Source organism: Coturnix japonica, chromosome 2, assembly GCF_001577835.2.
Source record: "Coturnix japonica isolate 7356 chromosome 2, Coturnix japonica 2.1, whole genome shotgun sequence".
NCBI lineage: Eukaryota > Metazoa > Chordata > Aves > Galliformes > Phasianidae > Coturnix > Coturnix japonica.
The window spans coordinates 13,131,413-13,153,065 of record NC_029517.1 but is presented as its reverse complement, the minus strand read 5'-3'; the positions used below and the strand labels follow the sequence as shown (position 1 = coordinate 13,153,065).

General features: G+C 44.4%; 1 long non-coding RNA gene across 2 annotated transcripts in view; it reads left to right on the top strand.

Moving 5' to 3' along the window:
- Positions 1-20,859, top strand: part of LOC107308983 — a 36,781-nt gene extending 15,922 nt beyond the window's left edge. Inside the window, exons 4-8 of one of the 2 annotated variants that reach the window (XR_004306370.1) lie at positions 3,513-4,802; positions 5,546-5,609; positions 8,346-8,515; positions 13,620-13,717; positions 17,234-20,859. This is a non-coding gene — a long non-coding RNA (uncharacterized LOC107308983). Of the gene's footprint in view, positions 1-3,512; positions 4,803-5,545; positions 5,610-8,345; positions 8,516-13,619 lie in introns of both variants that reach the window. The other variant, XR_001553022.2, reaches the window with a different exon arrangement.
- Positions 20,860-21,653: the final 794 nt, after the last annotated feature.

The window sequence follows — 21,653 nt, the reverse complement described above, 5'->3', positions numbered from 1 at the left end:
ATACATTTGAGTACTTGTAACACTTTATTTAAGCATATTATTCAAAGAACAGAAAACATTGCTCTTTCCTAATTAAAGGGGTGAGTCAGCAAACCCAATAAAATGCTTACTCTGGTGCTGGAAGGAACTGAAGAGTGAGAAAAATCCTATTAGAAAGTCCCCTATTATGCTGGCAATGCCAGACTGAGTGACATCTCAATGCATTTTTGCTGAGTTAAGCCCTACAAACCCATCCACTTGTGGAACAGGATGTCATTTCACCATTAATTTATTTGATTTATCCAGAGATTAATGGGCACGTGAGATGTCAGTTAAAGTTTTGGAACATGTTGGGACGCTCTGTCAACTAGAGGTAGGCTATACTAGCAGGAATGCAACTCTTTGAAGGGTGGAAGGATGCTTTGGGGAAATGTGAGGAGCAGCAAACTGTTGGTTTCATTTCTTGCTTATCATGTTGGTAGCACACATGAAGACCTCAGCAGCTGCAGGCTTGGCCAACAAGATCTGGACTAAGTATGTGTGCACTTCTGTGCCTTCTCCATGGACTACTTCTACTCCATAACCTCCCTGATATCATCCAGAACTTGTTGCCCCCAGTTAGGTAAGCAGGAGTGGATGTCCAGGCAAGAACCTCTTCAGACAAAAACAGAAAGCAGATTTTCCTCCCTGGAGGGTCCTCCGACTGCTGTAACACCAGGCAAACCAGGTGTTTTGGAGGGCACCACAGCCACACGATTCTCATTCTCTGCCCAGCTGGGTGCTGAGCCTCAGAAGAAGGCTTCACCCTCTATGCTGTGTCTAAGCAGAGCCTACAGATCTGAAGCTCTGAGTTGGGCTCTAACCCCTAGAGAGTAGCAGTACCTCTATTATTTGCCATTACCTTGGTCTGTGTAGCTCCCTCAGCAGCAGCAGCTCTAGTTTTCTGAGGACCTTGCCTTCTTACATGCTCCCCATATGTATGAGTAAGCTAGAACTAATTCTTGATCGTCTCCTTAGTTCCAAACATCTTGTTCTAAGGTACTGCCTGAACTGGAGTTGCATTTTTATTTATTTATGCATTCATTTATTCACTTCTGTATGGCACTGTAGCACATCGCTGAGCCCCATAGACTTTTGCACTTACCAGGATTCCGTCTCCCTTACAAGAACTGAAACCATCTCCTCAACTTACTTCCAAGGACTGTTTAAACCAGAGGCATGATTTTTAACTGCAGTTCCAGGCAGCCAATAAGTGTCTGGTTTGTGTTCAAAGATAATAAGGTTTGGGAGAACAGCATGTATTTTTCCCTTGGGTTTCAGGTGACACTCTCTTGACTGAGAAGGCTACATACAGAGATGATGATACTCTTTGCTTTAGCAAAGAATCCAGCAATGCTGCTACTGCACAGATCTCCTTCAGAAAATAGCTGCTTTATCTTCAAATATGTTATGAAAGCTTTGAGAAGCTGCTGCTGAAAGTAAAGCTGTTGGAAGGGTCTGTTAGGATTTGGAAAGCACAATCCACTGAGAGTCATGGGAGCCCTTGCAGCAAACCTCTCTGAAGCGGGTTCAGTCATTGCTGTGGGTGACCATATGTTTGCCTTGTTCTAGTAGGAGCGGAGCTCGTTCCCAACCGACACAGTCTCATCTTTCTGAAGAGGGATTTTCTGAACATCAGCAGCTTGTCCAAATGCTAATCCCGAAATCAGTGGAGTGATCCTCTAAAGGCTTTTGTTTTTCAATACATGTTACTATTATCCTGAACGCTGTTTTTATTTATCCACAAAATCTGCAGGAGGTGCTCTTATTTATGATATGATTCTCCAGTTTTGAATTTAATAAGGAAGTTGTTGCTGAAATAATATGAGTTTATATATGTATATAAATGTATATAGTACGTTACATTTATAAATGGCCTGTTTGTAGCCATGGCTTATAAGCATCATGTGTTTTCCCATTTTTGATATGGATCTGCATGGCAGTGTTGCTGGAAGAGAAAATTACAGGACAATAACTGGGAGTTTAGAAGGTATCTAGAACAGTAAAAATGTTGGACTAGAAATATTTGGCAGGGAGAGCTTCTGATTTTCTGGGCACTGGCCACGAGCACTACACTGAGAGAAGATGGATATGGAGCTTATTGTAAGAGACTGGCAATCTCTTTAGAGGGCTCTCCCTCACTGTAACTGATAACATCCAAGAGAGCAAATACCCCCAGGTCCATTTGTGCTGAGGCACAGAACTCTTCCTACTACCGCAGAGTAGTGTGGATTTGTGTGCATTGACAGTATCAGTGTTAGTGCTGCCAACCATCATAACTCTGTCTGTATAACACCATACTTTGAATCCAAAGAAGACCATTTTATCTCAGAGTTAAAGCCCCCAGTGGAATCTTTCAGGGGATTGGCAATCCAGGATTTACCTGGGAGGCAAGAGAGCCAATGCTAAATGGCATGGCTAAGCAGGCATATCCAAACATCAAGGTCTTCTGCTTACATGTGAATGTTACCTCCTTGATGCTGTAGTTACCACCATGTCCAAATCTCTTCTTTGCTTTTGTAACCTTGCTGCTTCCATCTTCAAACATCAATACTGCATGGATATGGGATGGTATTAATCAGTCCTTGTTGCTTCTCTGTTTTTTATCAGTGGAATGCTAACACCAACATACTTCTTCATTATGGGTTTTCTTAAGAGTTTCATTAAAAACCAACTTATTTAAACGGGCAGACACTAGACATGGACTTCTCATCAGCTGCATCAGCAGAATATATTACACCAAGGCAGAAAGTAATGCAAACCTGCATTGCTTTTCTCACAAGTATGGGGATAGAGTGGATACTACGAGTCTCCATGCTTGGCAGACAGAACACTCTCACATCTGGAGTTTCAGTACTGCATGCAAAGTATTGCCCCTTTCAATCCTGAAGAGTTTCCTACCGATTTTTGTATGAGATGATGTTGTTCAGACAGGTGAACTAACTTTCATTCTCTTTCTCTGGAGATCGCTCCTTTGTGGAGTTTGCTGCGAACCTTCAGCATTGATGAGCATTTTCCATTTATCGTGGGATTATCTTTCTATCATGATAATCTTCCATACTGTACAGCTCTACAAAGTTGATGTGCAGAAAGCAAACCAAGACAGTAAGCTGCACGGCAAACATCTCAAGGACGGTGGTTTTTCTAGTAGCCATTTGAGGTTAAAGATTTTCCATCACTCTTGAACCTCATCCAAACAACCCTCCCATCACCATGAAGCCACCGTGACAAATGAGACATGATACTGTGTGAGTCCTGAGCTTTATGTTCTTTGCTCTTGGAAATGAGTCAGAGATATTCTGCCCCGTATTAATCTCAGCGTATCCCAACATAAAATTGGGAACATTGGGAAATAACCAATACAATGTTAATTTATCAAAATAAACAGTGTAAATGAAGAGCCTTCACAGTTCTTAACTGTTGGGTCAAATAGCACAGCAGATTTTGCTTTGAGTTTATTGATTATTCATTTTTTTTCCTATGTCTTTTTGCAGATATCAGAAAATTGAAGTGTTTTCTGGGAAAAACAAGGCTCCTAAAGGGAAGAAACTGCATTGCTGCAGCAGCTGGGACCTTGGAGCCTTTCGCAGACATTTTTGCAGTCTGGAGGGGTAGCCAGGCAATAGGCATTTTCAGATGGCCGTTATCTACCTTAAATCATCCAGCCTCCTGAGCAGCTCCATGCACTCCCAGCCTCAAGTTCTTGGCACAGGGTGTGGGTTCCATGGGCCTCCTGGAGTGTCTCCAAATCCTCACTGAGATGATGGTGCCAAGGCCTTAAGTGCTGCAGTCTTACTTCTATCCCTGCGCAGAGAAGAGAAGGAAAAGTGATCTGGATGCTGCCAGGCAGACCACAGCAGCTCGCTGAGCCCATCATTGTTTCGCTTCCCTTAAATAGGGGTTCTCTTGTTTTCCCAACTGTGTTTTGCACTCATGTGTAATACAGTTTTGTTCCCGGACGTGAAAGGAGATGCAGGGTGCTGTAAAGCTGTGGGCAGGTGGCTTGTCAGGAAAAAGGAAGATCTCACGCTTGCTTCCCCGAGCTGGCAGCCATCCCCAGCAGCAGGTGGGTCGCCTCCCACCCAATGCTCACAGTGCTTCGGGTCCGGCCGTTCCCGGGATCCTGGCTTTCTGGTGACTGAAATGGCAGCAGCAAGGAGCATTTCCTGCTGCTGCATTTTCCTCATCCTCCCTTTCTTCATCCCATTTTCTACCTCTGAGTATGACAAGCTTTGCAGGGCTGGATGCACCCAAAGAGAGTGAGCGCATTAGGGCAGCAAATAGGCACGCGGTAAAAGTTAGCACCATCAGTCAAAAAGCTCGGATATGGAACATTATCAATCTTTTAAAGTTATTATGCAGAAGCAAACTGCTGAGTGTATAAATATTTTATAGACATTAAACTATTGAGCAATTATTGGAGCTGGGATTTAATCTCTTTTGGTCTGACTTGACAAAATAACAAAAAAGGGATCACAGTAAGAAAACAGACTGCAAACCAGTGTGATGAAACCCTGGAGCGGATCCAGGGAGCCCATTCTCCTCCCACACTGGTAATTGTTACCAGTGTAATTCACAGACTTAAATGAAGTTACTTTTTATTCAGGCTCAAAATAAGTGGGCAAAGAATGGAGTGCGCAGCTTTTTGCTCGGCTGTGAAAGGGCACAATGTGCAGTGGATGAACTTCATCACCCAGGATGCTGCAGGCAGACACACTCCCAGCGCCCTCCCACTGAAGATAAAGGCTCTGAGTGACTTTTCATTTCATCGTAAAACAAAAGGGGTAGGTTTGATATTTAGGGATCTCACAGCAGCCCTATTTTTGTTCCCCCAAAATACACAGGAGAATTCCCAGTGTTTTCCCAAAGGAGTCATTTCTACCACCAGTGCAAACTCCTCCGCCGCTGTAACTGCCCTGTGAGATGTGTGAGTTCTCAGAAGTGTTGGGCAGGCCCCAGCACGGCTTTCCACCTTGTGTGACAGGGCTCCTCCCGGCGACCCAGAAATCCCCATAGCATTTCTCAGCCCTACAGACCCATGAGGAACCCACTCATCCTCAAACTTCGCAGCAATTTCCATTTCTGCCACTTTCGGTGTACCTGAGGATGAGGCTCTGCTGGCCGCCTCCAGGCAGCTCAAACCTGCCGCTACGGTTGCTAATGTGCTTCCACCTTCTTAGTGTGGACTGGAGCTGCAGAACAGAACATGGCCTGCCCGTAAGCACAAGCTGACAAATAGCTGCTCCTCTTCCCCCGCCTCCTTCCTCTTTTCATAATCAGTGGTAAGCAGAAAGGTCTGCCTTCCTGCAGTCGCACTGTTGATGAGCTGACAAGCGCTGCCCTTCTGATAGGAAGGGAAACTCCTCTGATGATCTGTGAGAAAAGGGACTAACGTTAAAATGAGGCTTGTTTCCAGTTCCTATTTTCACCGCATAAACAAACTGGGTTTTATACACTGGAGCAGATTTTGCAGTAAAGGTTAAAAATCCTTTTCTTAAGGGAAGTGTCTTTTTCCATTACTTTTCAGAGCCATCAGCCCTGGTTACGCTGAGGAGAGGTGTGAAGGAGCGCCTGTACCAGCACTACTTGAGGTAATACTGGGCAGGAACAGGCTTATTTCTTAAAGGTGAATTGCTGTGATTTACTGGTCGTTTCAGCTTGTGTCATCTTTCACCTTCCTGATATTGTAAAAGATGTGCACGTGTGCAAATCTATGTAAGATAAAGTACACGAGGGTGTTTTGAAGGAAAAACAGAAAGGATGCAACTTATACAGGAGGTTGGAATTTCCCCCATGGGACTCAGCCATGGAAAAAGGGAGAAAGAATCGTAGAGGCATAAAATCCTTTGAGTTGGAAGGGATCCTTAATGGCCATCTGGCCCATCCCCCTGCAATGAACAGGGACACCCACACTGGATCAGGTGCTCAGAGCCCTGTGCAGCCTGACCTCAGGTGTCTCCAGGGACGGGGCATCAACCACCTCCCTGGGCTCCCTGTGCCGGTGCTTCAGAGGGCTCAGCATCCCCATCCCTCCCCTCACCAGGACAAGACAGTTCCCTTCCTTCTCTTGCAGACCCCGTGCCATTGCCACTTCTAGATGTCTCTGCTTTCCTTGAAGGATGGAGAATGGCTTCTGTATTCCCCATCTCCCATCTTCACCTTTCCTTACCAGTATGACAAGCATGAAATAACACTACTTTTATTAACACAGGGAAGTTTTTTTGAGCATTTCATTTGCTCATTACCCATTTGTTTGGTGCTTTTTTCCCTCATGTGTATCTGTGAAATTGGGTAGTGAAAGCACCTCCCTCATTTTGACTTTCTGCCTCTTTAATATCCCTCTCCTGTTCTCATGCAACAGCATGGCATTGAAAATATGACAAAGAAATGTTTTCTGCATTGGAGCGACTGTTTGCAGAAACAGCTGGTGCAGAAACGTCCTGTTAAACTTAGGCCGTGTTTTATTTTTAAAGATACTTCTACCCAGTGTAAATTTTCACTCTGGAAATTTCCTTCCAATGTTTAATCAGCCCTTGGGAAACGCGCTCACAGCAGCTGTTCTTTTGAAGCTGGCGCAGCAGATTGAGCTCCGCATTAGATAAAGTTTGCTTCTCATATCTCCCTTCAAAATAGTCAACATTTAAAGGCTGAGTTAGATATCTCTCCACGTCAGCAGTGCTAACGAGCCCACACAGCCTGCGCCTTCAGCTGTATACCTGCAGCCTTTCAGGACTTCATAGAGCTTTAGGGGCTCAATGCTACATTGTGTACTAGTTATAAAATGGATGTGGCCTTATTATCTTGTTCAGGTTTTGCTTTTTTTCCACTTTTCCTTCCTTCACTTTCTTGTTTATTCGTGGGCACCTACTGGCTGAAGCCTACACATATTTGAGAAGAGCATCATGTCTCCCCTCTGCCCACGTTTTACATGTTCAGGAATTGTTCTGCATGATGCTGAAGTTCTCAGAAGCCTCAGCCTTGGGTTGTGAGAAATCCTACACCATTCAGTTTAACTCTCTATGCCAGGTCTGCTGAATCAGGCTCTGTGTCAGTGATGCTGGAGGCAGCTCAGTCATCTGCAAATCAGGTACCTGCCTGTGTAGGGAATTGCTGGGAGAGCACATCCACAATCTCAGCCCCAAAGAGAAAAAGGTACCAATTGCATCACAGGATCTTTTATCTAACAGGCCCTCAGAATCACTTTTTTTAATAAGAAAATGTGAATAGAAGACAGCCGTGTGCTTGCACAAGTGAGATAACACGCTGCCTCCTTGTGCTGCACTGTTTGTTATAAAATGTCTGGTTTTATACAACATGGCACGAGGCTGGTTTATCTTTTCTGCAACATTAAATTCACATTAAAGTGATATTCACTAATATTGATTTCTTACTATTATATATATATTGTCATTTCTGTACCGGAACAGCTGAGTTTATCTTTATCAGCAAAGGCCAAGACTTCCAGTCCTAACACAGCAGAGTGAGTAGAAAGAGGTTTACATTTAGAGTTGTAGAAAGCAAAATGCCTCTCCTGGAAGTCACCTGGGGTGGAGATGTGCAGCAGCACCAGGACTCAGAAAGTTCTGACTGTCCATACTCCTAGAGAGCATCTCTCTTGAGACAGCTGAGTGTAAGTAGACTTAAGTAAGTAACTTAAGTAAGGTGCCAACAAATGCTAACTATTGTTTTAGGCTGAATTTCTGCTGAGCTGCAAGGTGACCTGCTGATAAGAGCTGTCTTCTCACATGTGGCCCTGCAGATAGCTAACAGCCCTGACCCCTGCAAACACAAAGCAGAAACAGAGCTCCTTCATGCTGTCCCTATAGGGGGAGATAACAGCAATGGTTGGCCAGTGTGTGTCAGGGGCAGCAGAAGCCACAGGGGGTGATAAAACTGGGAGACATGAGAACCAAAGGCCAAAGCGCTTCTGTGCAAGGCAGGAGCAGGAGAAGGCCCTGATACTATTTTGCAAGAAACAAACTTGCAATATAACTAAGAACTCTGCTTCCAGCTTCTTTTTTTTTTCTCTTCCCTAAAAGGCTTCAAAACATCGTCCAGTATCATTCTGTCAGTGTTTTGATATCAGGATGATGTACACAACTTAAGAAACTTAATAGAAAAATGAAATGTAATAGTGCATACTAATATTACATTGTTTAGAAGCTTGCAAAATATTATTAAATATATCATTTTAAACAGTCTGAGCTTGAGCAAATCAAAACCAAGGACGTAATTCGTGAGGACGCTTTAATAACTTTGCTCTCACTCCAAGCATGTGTTCCTATGGTCTGCAGTACCCAATAATCCACTTTTTGGTTTCCTTCCAGGACTCTTCATTGCTATCTCCACTTGCTGCACAAATCGAGTACTTCTGCACGTGGGAGGCACGGTACAGCACAGATTTATCACAGAAAAACAGAGCACTCCTTGCTGAAGGCACACAGCTAATACCTCTCAAAGCTACAGGCCTGTTGGAGGGGAGCTAAATCATCCACTGGTATGTATTTCATCTCGCAGCCATAAAAAGGGTGGCTTGGTGAATCTTTCCTACACTACATACTCCTTTTGCTGCCCCTCTTAGAGGTGAGATGCACAAACATGTGCTGTGGGATCTGGATGCAAAATGTGAGGCAAATACCCAGAGCAGCCTAAGAGCAGGGCTCGGACCAGCAGGCAGTTTACTTGGCCCCTGTTTGCCACCCCATGGGCTCCTCCAGCTCCCCATACAGGTGTAAGCTGCCAGAGACAGGCTGGGAGCAGCAAACTCATTGCTTATTGCACACCAAGAGCTGCAGCTTCACAGCCATGCTGTTGCGTAGCCTGCAGAGCATATTTTCAGCTACTTCAGGGGAAGAAGCACAAGGCACAGGTCTTCTTGCCTCCCTGCAGCACACTCGGGAACAGTTGTTATGTCTCAGCCCAGATGCTTCATTTCAGAGGCAAACAGTGTGATTCCTGTATACATTTGCTTTCTCAGTTTGTCAAGCACTTAAGTGCCTTTCATGCTGAAGTATCCTAAACGATAATATGCACTTACATAGCTCAAGCTCCTCTAATGAATGAGGTCCTCCATAAACGCTAAGTAATTAAGCCTCACAACAGCCTGACAATCCGGGAACAATTCTTTGCGATTGTGCCGAGGAGGAGCAGATGCTGAGCAGGGACAGGCAGGCAGATGGGCAGCAACAGAGGTCCTGGACTGGGGCTGCCAGCTGAGCCCACACCAGCACTGTGGCCTCACATCCCACACATCAACCACAGCCGCGTTTCCCCTCCCCTCAGCTCCTCTGCTCTGGGCTGAGCAAACCCAGGGAGCACTCAGCTGCTGCACGTACATCTTTTCCTCCAGATCACTGCCATCTTCATGGACCTCCTTTGGATGCTCTCTGATAGTTTTATGAACTTCTTCCATTTTGGTGCCCCAAAAGCACACAGTACTCGAAGTGAGACTGCTGCAATGCTGATTTAACCGGACAAAATGCTTCTTTTTAGTTGTTAGTCAGGCCGTGCTGGATGCACCCCAGGATATGGTTGGCCCTTTTGGCCATCTCTTGTTGGAGAATTGTCCACTGGTAAGAAAAAGCACAGAAACTACCATGTTATTCACAGAAAGGGCTTTCTACATGAACAGGAGTGAGAGCTGAAAGGTTTTTGCTTTTTCCCTGCCTGCCCACTCTCACTGCCAAGACTCCTGTGGGCCCAGACCAGATCTTGGCCCAACTCTGGTGCTGCAGGTGATGGGACGGGACCCTGGCACCGCTGCTGTGTCAGTGAGGTGAAGGTGCTGAGCTCAAACCTCATAGCAACCCCAGGTAATTTGCTTCCATTTCTCCTGCAAAGGGAACTTGGCAAGAAGCTCTCAGGCAAGCAACAAGCCTCAGAAATGCATTCTTCAAGGAAATGAAAAAGGGGAAACTTCAATACAGTTATGTGAGCATTTCCCATCAGAAGACGCTGAAGCCAAAGGAAAAGAAAGTCCTAGGCAGGTCTGATTGCAGACTTCTTTCCCTTGCTCTTTTTCTACCTTTCTCAGTGCTGCTGTCGTCTGTTACTTGCAGCTCTGCAGTGGGAATTTCCTTTCTCTCTGATTTTCTTGTAGCGCTGTCACAGTCAGGAATCGTGTGTATTACAACTGTAGCTTTCAGCTAAAGAAAGGACCTTTTCCACAAGGTCTTTCTTTATGTCTCTTTTAGTCTTTCTTCAAAAGATATAATGAAAACTATTTTCTCAACTTAAACAAACTGGAAATGATGAAAAGCACACGGCTGCTCCTTTGATCAGGTGGCATCTCACATAATTTCCAGCTAATGTATTAATATTTGGATATCACTCCTTGCTTCTGCCACTTGCTTTTGCTAACCCACAGGATTAAGGTCTTCTTCTGGAAAGCACAGACCTAATCCTAGTGTTGCTTTCCTCCCTTCTGTGATGAGTGCAAAGAAATAAACTTATCCATTGCTCAGTTTGCAAAGCCCTGAAGTTACACCCCTGCCTCCCTGCCCATAGAGCAGAAGGTTTTGCCTTGCTGATTCAGCAGCAAAGCCAAGATATCACGAGGCACTGTGGGAAACCCCACCCGTGCACTTCCCAACTGCATTATGCCTTTGCCAGTGCTGCTGTGATGCTGCTTCTACTACTCTCTTGCCCATGGGCTTGCCCCCTCTCTGCACTTTGGAAGCTGTTTGAGCTTCTTCTTTTCTTCCCCTGCCAGCTCACCCCTCTTTTCCTTCCCCCTCTGCTAACAGCTTTCATGCTTTCCCAGCCCTGCTCTCTTCACTCAGCTCAGTGAGCTCAGGACATGCCTCTGAACCTGGCAGCATGGGGTACTTGTCCCCCTCCCCAGCATGTGCTCAGTGGCAATGTTGCTCTAATGCTTTTCTTTGCACCCTTTTTATTTCTGCCCCCCTCCCTCAAGGTGGGATCTGTCTTTCCTCATACCAGATAGTGTGAGCAGAGAGAAACCAGACTCAAGGTAAAATTCCCATTAACATTGGAGAGGGCAGGATTTCACCTCAAGTGTTTCATGTTCTGGGTGCTGGACAACAACATGAAAGGACTCCACACTTGTAAAACTCAAACTGTTGCAGCCATTTGAGCCAAGCAAATGCAGATGCTGGTGCCCCCTCTAAACCCCTCTCAATGGCCATGCACGCTCCTTCCAAGACCGGTAAAGGTCGTTAATCTCTTCTTAGCTGTTTATTGATGCCATGTTGGCAGCTCTTGCTGAGCAGAGTTCCTCCTGCACATCCTGGGCTGGGCACCGACTTGTACTGCTGCAGCCCCACAGTGCCTTTATTTTCTCAGTCATCTTGCTGAACTGCTGTTTAGACCTCAGGAGGGCTGCTGCAGGAGCACAGTTTTTTTAAGTAGACATCTCTCTTGTCTATGCAGTTTTTGCTCCTGGCTCTTTGCTGTCATTGCTGCCTTTCACTTGTTTGGGGGTGAGACCCAGGGGAAGGGTCTTTTGCTCAGATTCCCCTGATACTGGAACATTTGAATTTTACCGCAACGCATTGCAACCTATTGTCTGAAAACAGCATGTCAGGCTCTGAAAAAGTACTTTGTGCTTCATGATCTCACTTCTTGCTTGAATGCCCTTCACTTAGCCAAGTATTTTTTTTTTAAAGAGAATTACCCATTTAGTTCATGTCTTTAAAATGGAATGAATCCATTCCGGCCATCTATTAAAGCTGTTTTTTCCTGGACTGATCACTCGATGTTTGCACACCTTGCACTGAGCATCCCATTCTGTTGGCAGAGCTACTCCTCGACTTGATGGCACGTCCATCTCCTGTCACAGCCTGCTGGGACCACAGCTCTGCCTGCTGTCTGTGGCTATGGATGGCCTCCTACCAAGCAGCAACAACAGCTTCTTTGGCAGGACCCTCCTGCAGTTGGCCACAAAGCTGCCTCACTCTCCATAGCACTGTGATTTTTCAGTGCTCTTTTAGATGCCTGGGCATCCCAACACATGGCCATCATGTGTTAAATACTGCTTGTTTTCCTCAGAGAAATGCACTTTGGAAGTGGCACAACCTTATTTGCTACAGAAATACTAAAAATAACCATGTTGTTCCTTGTGCAATTATATGTGTCATCAGGACTTCTCAGGGATCTTTATCGTGACGCTGCCCATCTGCTCCACACCCCAAGGCTGAACTAAAAGATCCAATGGAAATAGAGGGCAGAAACTCTTCTCTCAGCCTTGCTCTGTTCTTGGGCATGGCCGTGCTTTGCCAGCAGTTGCCCATGGCTTCAGAATTGAGCTCTTCTTTCTGCCAGGTGTCGTTGTGAAGCTGCTGCCAGGAGCCCTGGTTGTCCCGTAGAACTGGGGCTGGCATTTCACCAGGGAGGCCATCAGGGTGCCTGTTCCTGGGCTCCCCAGAGCAAGAGAAAACAGCAGCTGCCTGTCTGTACAAATGGCCAGATGTCTTCTTTTGGTTGGACTTGTCACTCCGAGTCCTTCAGAATCAACAGGTGTCAAATGGAGGAGATTAGCACTGAGCTCAACCTGTTTTGCCCTAATATTCTCCTCCTGACCTTTGTGCTGAGGTTGCAGAGTGTAGCCACGCGTTCCCCATGCCTTCTCTGGCACAACGCTCTGTCTGTACCGTGCTCACTGTGCTGGGGAGACACTGGTGCCAGCTCAGCTCTCACTGCAGCACCTCCGTGCCTGGATGGACGCCGGGCGCTCCTGCCAAGCTCCTGCCAGCAGCTGCAGCCGGTGCTGGTAGGAGGCTGATGGCTCATCTGGCTCAGGAAGCCGGGACTTCCCAAGGGCAGTGTGGCAAATGTTCCATACACTGCAAGGGAGCATTTCCTTGGCCATTAATAATTCTCAATATTCAGCTCAGCTGCTTTGGGACAGCTTTGTTTACCTGGCGGCTTTCTCACAGTTTCAGGCAGACTGTTTCTGTGCTGGGATTAGAGGATGAATGACACCTGCTTTTGCGTCTCCTTTTGGACTGTCTCACCAAAACAAACAGCCTACAGCATGGCAGACAGAGCTGCACCCTGTGAAGCAGGGCAGGGAGACTGCTTTTGGCTGCAGCACACACCTCGGCCTTCAGAGGCTGTGCTCCCCCTGGGCCTCCTCCCTCTCCCCCCTGGAGGACCATGCAGACCCTGCCTGGCTTCCCTCCTTGTGCAGACGTGGGGATGCTCCAGGCTCAGGTGATGGCAGCCCTGGCTGATCAGCTCTGGGATTTGGGGAGTTTTGCTCCCTTTTGTCCATCTCACCCTTCAGCAGTGCCCCACACACTTGGCTTTACCAGCAATCATTGAACTTTCTGCTGTGTCCAGCACTGCAAACTGCCTTCTCTCTGCTGGTTTGCCCCTTTTTCCATTTTTTCTTTTTCTTTTTTTTCTGCTATACCTGCTGTATTAAAAACAAGAAGTGATGTTTTTCTCCAGCCCTTTCACTCTTACTTAATGGCTACGAATTGGTTTTCATCTCTGTGTTGCTCCCTGCAGTAAATATCCTGGAGCTATGGTACTGCAGCCTTGGGCTGTGGCCTTGCTGGTTCTTTCAGAATAGTGCTATGCATCTGTTCTGCCCTGATATTATTCTTTTTTTTTTGTTTATTTATTTGTTTTCCCAGGACAGTTCGGCAGCCCTTACAATTTTGCAGCATTTATCCATGGCTTCGAACCATTTATTTCACCAGTCACTCCTATGAGTTGGAAGCATGCGATTCAGGTGAGCTGGTCACTAATTCTTGTGTGCGATGCAAATCTCTATATTCTTCTTTGGCAGTCATCTGCCCAGAACAGACCATCACTGTTATGCGGTGTTTATCTGTTTTGGGAATTTTGCTTAGCGGCTCAAGAGCAGAGAAGAGAAAGTAATGGTGTAATGGTGTGGTGCAATAGTATGTTAGCAAGAATCAGACATTTCTGATTAATAATTCATTCTATTCTAAGAGGAAATATAGTATAATTGTGTAGGGGTCTCCAGTTGGGCAATATGATTCTAGTTGTCTTTTCCGGCCTCAATGATTCTATGATCCTACAAAAGTAACGCCTCCTATTTATTTCTATGGAAACTTTATGGACAGTAACATTTCCCTGTTTTGAGGGGGAAGGAGAGCAACTCTGGGATACTGTGAAATTTGGACTTTGCAAATATTAAGTATTTTATAAAACCTACATCCACTAGGCACTGCCATTTGCTCTATCTGGGCAATAGAGGTGCTTTCAGGTCCAGCTCCAAATGTTTAACATTGTATAGCATGGATAGCATGTTCTTAGGGTAGGATCTGACCACTTGAACTAACAGATTTCTGCCTGTCTTCTGCAGTGATGAGAAACCACAACTACTTAGAAGTATGTGTTGAAAAATTAAATAAAGAAGGGTGAAACTGTGGCCTTTAAGGGAGTCTTAAAGCTTCTGTGAAAGAGAAAGTTGGATATGCAGATTCTTTAATTTCAATTAAGTATTTTTATGACCATCCAGGGGAAAAAAAATAAAATGCATCAGCAACATAAAGAAATGAACTTCAGACTGAAAGATCTGTGTCAACATCTGGACCTGGGTCTTGAAAACAAGGTGGCTGAGGTCATTCCATTTTATAAATCCAGTTTATGAACAGTACACTCAAAGTATGAACAAGTGCAAAACCTGGAGACACATAAACTGTGTATTTCATTCCTGGGCATTGAAATAACAAAAAAAGGACAGAGTCAAAGGGCTCCTCTCAACATATATGTGTTTTAAATGTATGTAAAGGGCCCATGTGACACTCAAATAATAACACTGGGAATATGGGAAATGAGGCTAAGAAATATTTATACTATTCTTTCTTTTTTTCTGGGGTGAAGGGTTAAACTTGGTTAACAACGGGCTGATTAGGTCAAGAACATGGGCTCCATCAAGTTTGCAAAGCACTCCAAACAAATAAAATGAATGTTTTCATAAGATCAAATTCTCATTGTAATTTCTCACAGAAGATACATTTACTTATTAAAAGCAAGTAATAACAAGAGCACACTTGTATTTCAGTGTGAAGGTCCAGAGAAAAATTGACTTTTTCTTCAAATCTTTGGCATCCTTTTCTCCCACGTGCCTTCCCATCTCAGCCAGGAGGTCAGAGCTACCTGCTATTGCGCAGGGATTAATTGTGACAGCTGTGTATTTCTCCTACAACTCAATTAGCAAGATGCCTGCTCTAGTCTAAATATGACAATGGAGAACATTATCTGCAGCCATATTTTGTCTGCTGAGTAAGCCTCATGCTTTTTGGTTGTAAGTAGCAATCATGGTGAATTTAAGGGCAGATCTACAAGTGTTCCTACTTCTTAAATGCCATGCACAGGCCTGGGGACCTCATCTCAGGCAGTGTGTAGTGGAATTACAATGAATAAAGCATGTGTGATGAGGACCAGAAGCCTGGAACAGTGTTTGTAACCAGCACTCTGGTGTAGCTGGGACTCTGTAGTTTAGAAATGAGGCGACTCCTCTTTCAGAATGGAAATCTGTGAAACTAGAAATGGTTTATGGAAGAAAAATGGAAAAAGGATGATTAGATGGTATCTGTCACAATAGATGGGCATTCAAGGTAAACATCCAGTAGTCAGTTTAAAACAATCACAAATATGTATTTGTTTTCTTGCCATTTTAAAATGTTCTTTCAAATTTATTGCCACTGGATATAACCTAAATCGCAGCTAGTTGTGCAACAGTCAGTTGTGATCTGTAATGAAACTATCGCAGAGGATGTGTCCATCTATGAGTGACAAACCCAGCGCTCCACACTGAACTTCCTTCTGTGAACTTCCTTAAAATGCAAACTGTTATCAACAGGGAGGACACTGGGGAGGCTCATTCTCTAGTTGTCCTGTTCTGTAAGGGGCCCTAACTCAGCACTTAGACAAACTTCAGATGTGACTGCAGTCTACATGGGCTGGTTCTGATCCAGTTCACTAATTTTTATATTCTTGAGGGTTGTAGGAAGGTGGCCACGCTGTGTGCAGCCATGTGAATGTTTCCATGATCAAAGTGTGAACACACAGACCACAGTTATTGCCAGCTTGGTGGTGGGAGGAAGAAGAGTGGAGGAAGAGGAAGGTTGGCTGCTCGTCCACCCATAGCACCAGGTCTGGTTGCTGACAAACGTTACTGTTCAGGGGAGCTCTGTGTTCGACTCAGCTCTCTGCACTGTTGTCTAAATACCTCAGAATATAGAATTAGACTGCTTGAAGCTGAAAAGGACCTCTGGAGGTCATCTTATCCAACCCCACACTCAAGCAGAGGCACTCAGAGCAGGCTGCTATTATCCAGAAATCTTTTGAAGATCTCCAATAGGGACACTCCATAACGTCTTTGGCCAACCTGTTCCAGCCTGTTCTGGGCAGCCTGTAACCACACTGATTATGATATTGTGATGATTATATTTCTTTGGTAGATGTTCATTCCCTTCAATAAGTTGGCTATCATGACTTCTTCAAAGAATGTGCCGTCTTTCCCATCCCCTAATAAGAGCCAAAGAAAAAGTGGAAGAATTGAATGATTTGTGAGGTTTTTAAAGAAAGGGAAAACCTTTCACTTACTGAAGACTGGTGGTAATCAAAAGCTGTTAACATCAGATGGCTCATTTGATGGCAAACACAAAAACAAACCAACAAATCACAGCTATTCTAGCCAAATGGTTTTCCTTCAGTCTCTGGATAAAAGCAAGAATTTATGATGCCACAGAAGCCACGAGTCTTCATCCCAAGATACTGGCTCTTTGGGCTGCAGCTGATGCAGCCTTTGTGGGACAAGGGAAAGGCCCCAGGTACACCTGCTCTGCAGACAGGCAGAAAGACCTGTTTCTCCATGCGCTCCTTCCAGTGATGTTACACAACCACTGAGTCCAGAGAGCAGAAAGATTTACACAGAGAGACATAAATTGCCCTGTCCATTTCCTTCAAAATGTCAGACTATTTCCTTAACTCACATGTTCAAAGGAAAACTACAAGAAAGATGGTGTGAGTTTTTCATACAGTTTTTCACCGGAGACCAATATTCTCATTCTTTGAATTCTGCCATTCATTTTGAGGGTTTCAGCACAGAGAAAAACATCTTGTCTCCATAACCACGAACAAATCACTTCACAACAAAGGGGATACCTCTACCAGTTTCAGCCTCAGTCCAGGAATTTATCAGAGCTTTTAATAAGACCCCTGAGTGATTTGTTTTGAGCCTTTGCTGCTATGAAAGCACTTTGTTCTTTAGATTCACAGGTCCAACATTTCTGCTACCAATACAGTTCAGTCGCTGCCTGCTCAGTGAATTCTTCTGCCACTGCCTTCCTTCAGGAATGAAGGCAGTGACGATGCACACTCCAGCCACCTAAGCTCACTCTTAAAAAGGTGCCACTTCAGCAAACCCTGTCCTGCTTTTCCAGCGTAAAGTTGAACACATTTGCTTAACACATGCCTTTATTACGCTCACAAAATGCACGTGCCTTCCCTGGCTGGAAAAAAATTGAAGCAAAGTCTTATCTTGCAGAGAGGAGGCTGCACATCACTGTGACTCTGCTGTGTTCTGCAAGTCTGGAGTTGTACATTTTTGGCTCTTTTTTACTTATTTTAATCACTTTTTATTTACTCCTTCTGTCTCCACAAACCCGTGTTATGACAGTTTGCATATTTTAACATTAAGATTTATTTCCTCCCCATTTTTTAATGTACCCCAGAGACAGTCAAATGACTTGACTATCAGTTAACATTAATTTTAAAACTGTGTCCAAATATTTAATTGAATTGGTTGTGTCAGTGACTTAATCACCTAATTGCCAGCGTTTCTATTTCTGTGGTACAGATTGTCAGTGAGTCTGAAAGATCAGTTGTTTTGCTGGGGACTGGGAATAATCTCCTTCCAAATGGTACAAACAGCTGAACAACACAGGCAAAATATACCCTGAATGTACATCCAAGTGCAAACCCAGAACACCATGTCTGTTGTTCTACACACTGATTGTTGTGGAATATTAGGTGTCTTTTGAGTTATTCTTTGGATGACAGCATTATTGATACTATTTTGCTTGCATATCTTAGAAACTATATTCATGATTTTTTATTTCCTAAATGTGGTCTTATATTACTTGGATTGAAGATATGGGAGCAAGTTGCTCATTTTAAAGCATGTACAATCAGTATCATGATCTTCAACCATATGCAGCACAGAAACAGAGAACCTGGAGGGCTGAGGCTTTTTAATTCCAAAAGGAAATGTCAGAAGAAAAGAGTGAATTAATCTTTGGAAACTTGACATCCTGTGTCTTTGCCTTGAAGAATGATTCTAGATAGAATCTCATTATCCTTTCTGTTTAAAGTCTTTTATATAATGGTTGATAACAGTATTGCTTAGAATCTGTATGTTATAATAGTTGTATATTACAATATTGTGTGTTGGTGATTCTGTATGAAGTCTGCCAGGCGCAACCAGTTCTACCCAAAGTTGCTCAGTTCAGTTGGGGACTATTGCAAACTACAACGTGTTGTTCCAGAAAGCTGAGGGCTGGCACTGAGTGAGAGTGCAAGGGGTGCTGTGCCTGCCCTTATGAGGTGGCTTGTGTTTTCACACTCTAATAGCTTTGGAAAGAACAGTTTTGGGGCAGATGTGAACTTACCGAAGTAACAGAATCATAGAATACCCTGAGTTTGAAGGGACCAATAAGGACCAAGTCCAACTCCTGTGGTTATGCTGGCTCTGTTAGCATAAGAGGAAGAGCCTTCTGGTGATACCAAGATGATCATGGAGATCCTCAGTGAGGACACAGCCACAAAGGCAGAGGTCAGAGACTCTGTGGAGGAAGCCAACCCATCACAGGCTGGGGAGACACCCAGCCCCACAGACTGCACAGAATCACACAAGTGCACCTGCTGCAGGCAGGACCAATGCAGCAGTTTTCCAACATATCACACTCTGGATTAAGCTTACCGTGCATGTGCAAAATGTCATTAAATGTCGTCAGTGCCGACACTCTTGGACTTTATACATCTGGTGACCTCTGAAGGCTGAAGCTGGGTACTGGCCACGTGGCTTCTTCATGGGCTTCTCTACACAGGCCCACTCTTTTGCTAAAGAATTTTAACTTGAACACAGCCACACAGGCACTGCATTGTTCTTGCATTTTGTAAAATAAATTCATTGCCAGACTGGGACCTTGTGTGCCAAGTTAAAGATGAGAGTGCGTTTTATGTGTGCTTTCTAAGCCCCTGAAAGAGGAGGTTTGCAGTGTAAATGCTGACACAGCCAGAACTGTAACTGAGTGAATGATATTACTATGATATCTTATTTACCTCCAGCAAGGACTACATCAGGAAAACTAAATAATGTATTCCTGATGTTACAGATTTTATTTGATAGGCTAAAACTAAGAAGTTCATGCTTTGATTAAGGAAAAGTAGCATCATAAGAGCTGCCAATTCACACATGATAAAGCGTTTCCATATTAACTTAGGATTTATTAAACACCTTTTTAAACAGAAAAGGACAATTCAGAAAGAACAGGAATGCGTAACACAGAATAAGTGGAACTGCAGCAGTGGCTTTTTACAGCCACTACAAGAGGGATGTACGGGTGACTGCTGTGTGTGATTGGGTACCCAAATACTTGCTGGTGCTACATCTCTTTCACATTTGAATAATTTACAGTAGAAACTCCAGAAATACTCTCTTGCAGCTTGACATCTGCTTAATTGAACAGGAAAGCATTGTAGAAAACAGGATGATAGGCACTCATAGGTAATGTGCACAAAGCAATCTGGAAATCATGGCTATTGGCTGCCATCCTCTGCCGCTAAGTACAGTACAGCATGGCTGTTATGGATCTAACTGATGCAGGGTTTCCTTGACCAAGTTAAGTCTATGTTGGTCTTGTAGAAGAAACAGCACCTACGCTTTGTCATTTCCCTGCTGTGAGCTCTCTGATGTCCATGACTGGGTGTGGAAGCTGGGAGCTGGCAAGCTGCACTACAAAAGAAACCTGCTAATTCTGAAAAGTGGTGTTTTGGGCTCAGCTGTCACTGCGGGATGAAATACGCTCAACCTTTCAGAGCAGACAAATAAGCCTGGCCGTGCAATGTGTAATGTTTTCTTTTGTCCTTTATAAAACTGAAACGACTGAAATAATATTTCAGAAGATTTTGATATCCTCGTTCCAGCGTGCCTTGGCAGTCCCCACACTGAATAGTTTCTCCAGCTCCAGTGGAATGCCTCTTGGATGGGAGATCGCCCTCACAGTGAATTCAGCTGCTCTCCTGCTGCAGGAATTTGCGGGCACACCGTTACACATTATTGAGGGAAAATTACACAGACCTGTCCAATGACAAGTGTATAGTGTCGACAATGTATCCAAGAAAAGCTATTGTATGCGTTAAAGAATGTGACTTTTTGGCATTTGCTGAAGTAAGAAGAGGCAAGACTTTGCTGTCTAGGCTCTTAAATCTTTACATGATGAGGCAGAGCAAGTTTCCAAGCACTTCTGCAGCACTTCCCTGTATCAGTCCCCTTCCCTGCTCCTCACGCCAACAATTCCGTAGAGCATTTGCTCCAGCTCAGCGGCTGCTGATAAATCCTGCACCTTTCTGCTTCAGCCCCTTGTTGAATGCACATGGAAATAAAACAATCAAAAAAATCCTCAAACTTATTTTCTTCTAAGTAACTTGTTTGTTTCTAAACCTACAAAGCAAATGCATTCTTTGCTCTGTAATTTGATGTCTGCCTCTTTTTCCGCCAAGGTTGATTTGGTATTTCCTTTACAAACCTCAATTGTTGGCATTAAGAACTTGGCCATTTCAACTTGACCGGACTAAAACTTGGCAAATAAATTGTAAGCTAGCAGTTTGACTGTTTCACTGAAATTTCTTTCTTTATCATTAATCTGTGACCAATCTTAATCTCTGTAGTTCCCACAACACTTCTAAGTCCCCTGAAGGTGAATCATTGGAAGTAACTGGCTTGGAAGTGCAGCTGACTTCCCTTAAAACACTTAAATAAGAGACCCAGAACCCAAGCTCCATATCAAAATGCAATTTCACTCTGTTTTTCTGCCCACAGCCAGCCTTTCTTACACTTCTCCACATAAAGGAAGTGTCCCAGGAGAATCCACAAGATAGACAGAGTCCTTGACAAAGCAGGAAGAGCAGAGAACCACAGAGGCACATAGCAAGTCACTACTAGGTCAAGGCCAGCACTCACCAATCCTGTGCAGAAATGCAGATGCAGTGAGCACTTCATAGGAGCCAGTGGTCAGAGGGCCAGCAAGGATGGGAGTGGAGGAATGACTGTGGAAGATGAGGGGGGTATCCACCCATACCATGTGGATGCTGGCAGCCCTGGCACCCTACCCCAAAGCCTTAAGGCAAGGTGCTATTTGTTGGAACAGGGGGCATGCCACAAAGAAGAGTTTTCACTTGTGATACTTACAGGAGGCTGCACCAACTAACTGCCTAAAAGCAGTGGGACAGGGGGGAAGCTTAGTTTAACAATTAGAGTGGGATCTTGGCAGCATTTACTTGGCAAATCCTTTAAGCCCTCTATCCAAACCCTCCTTGCTGCTAATCAAGCCCTCCCAGAAGGATTACACCTTTCATTTGCCTTCTTTTTTTTTTTTTTTATCTCGCAGCAGCAGCCCCCGGGTGCTCTG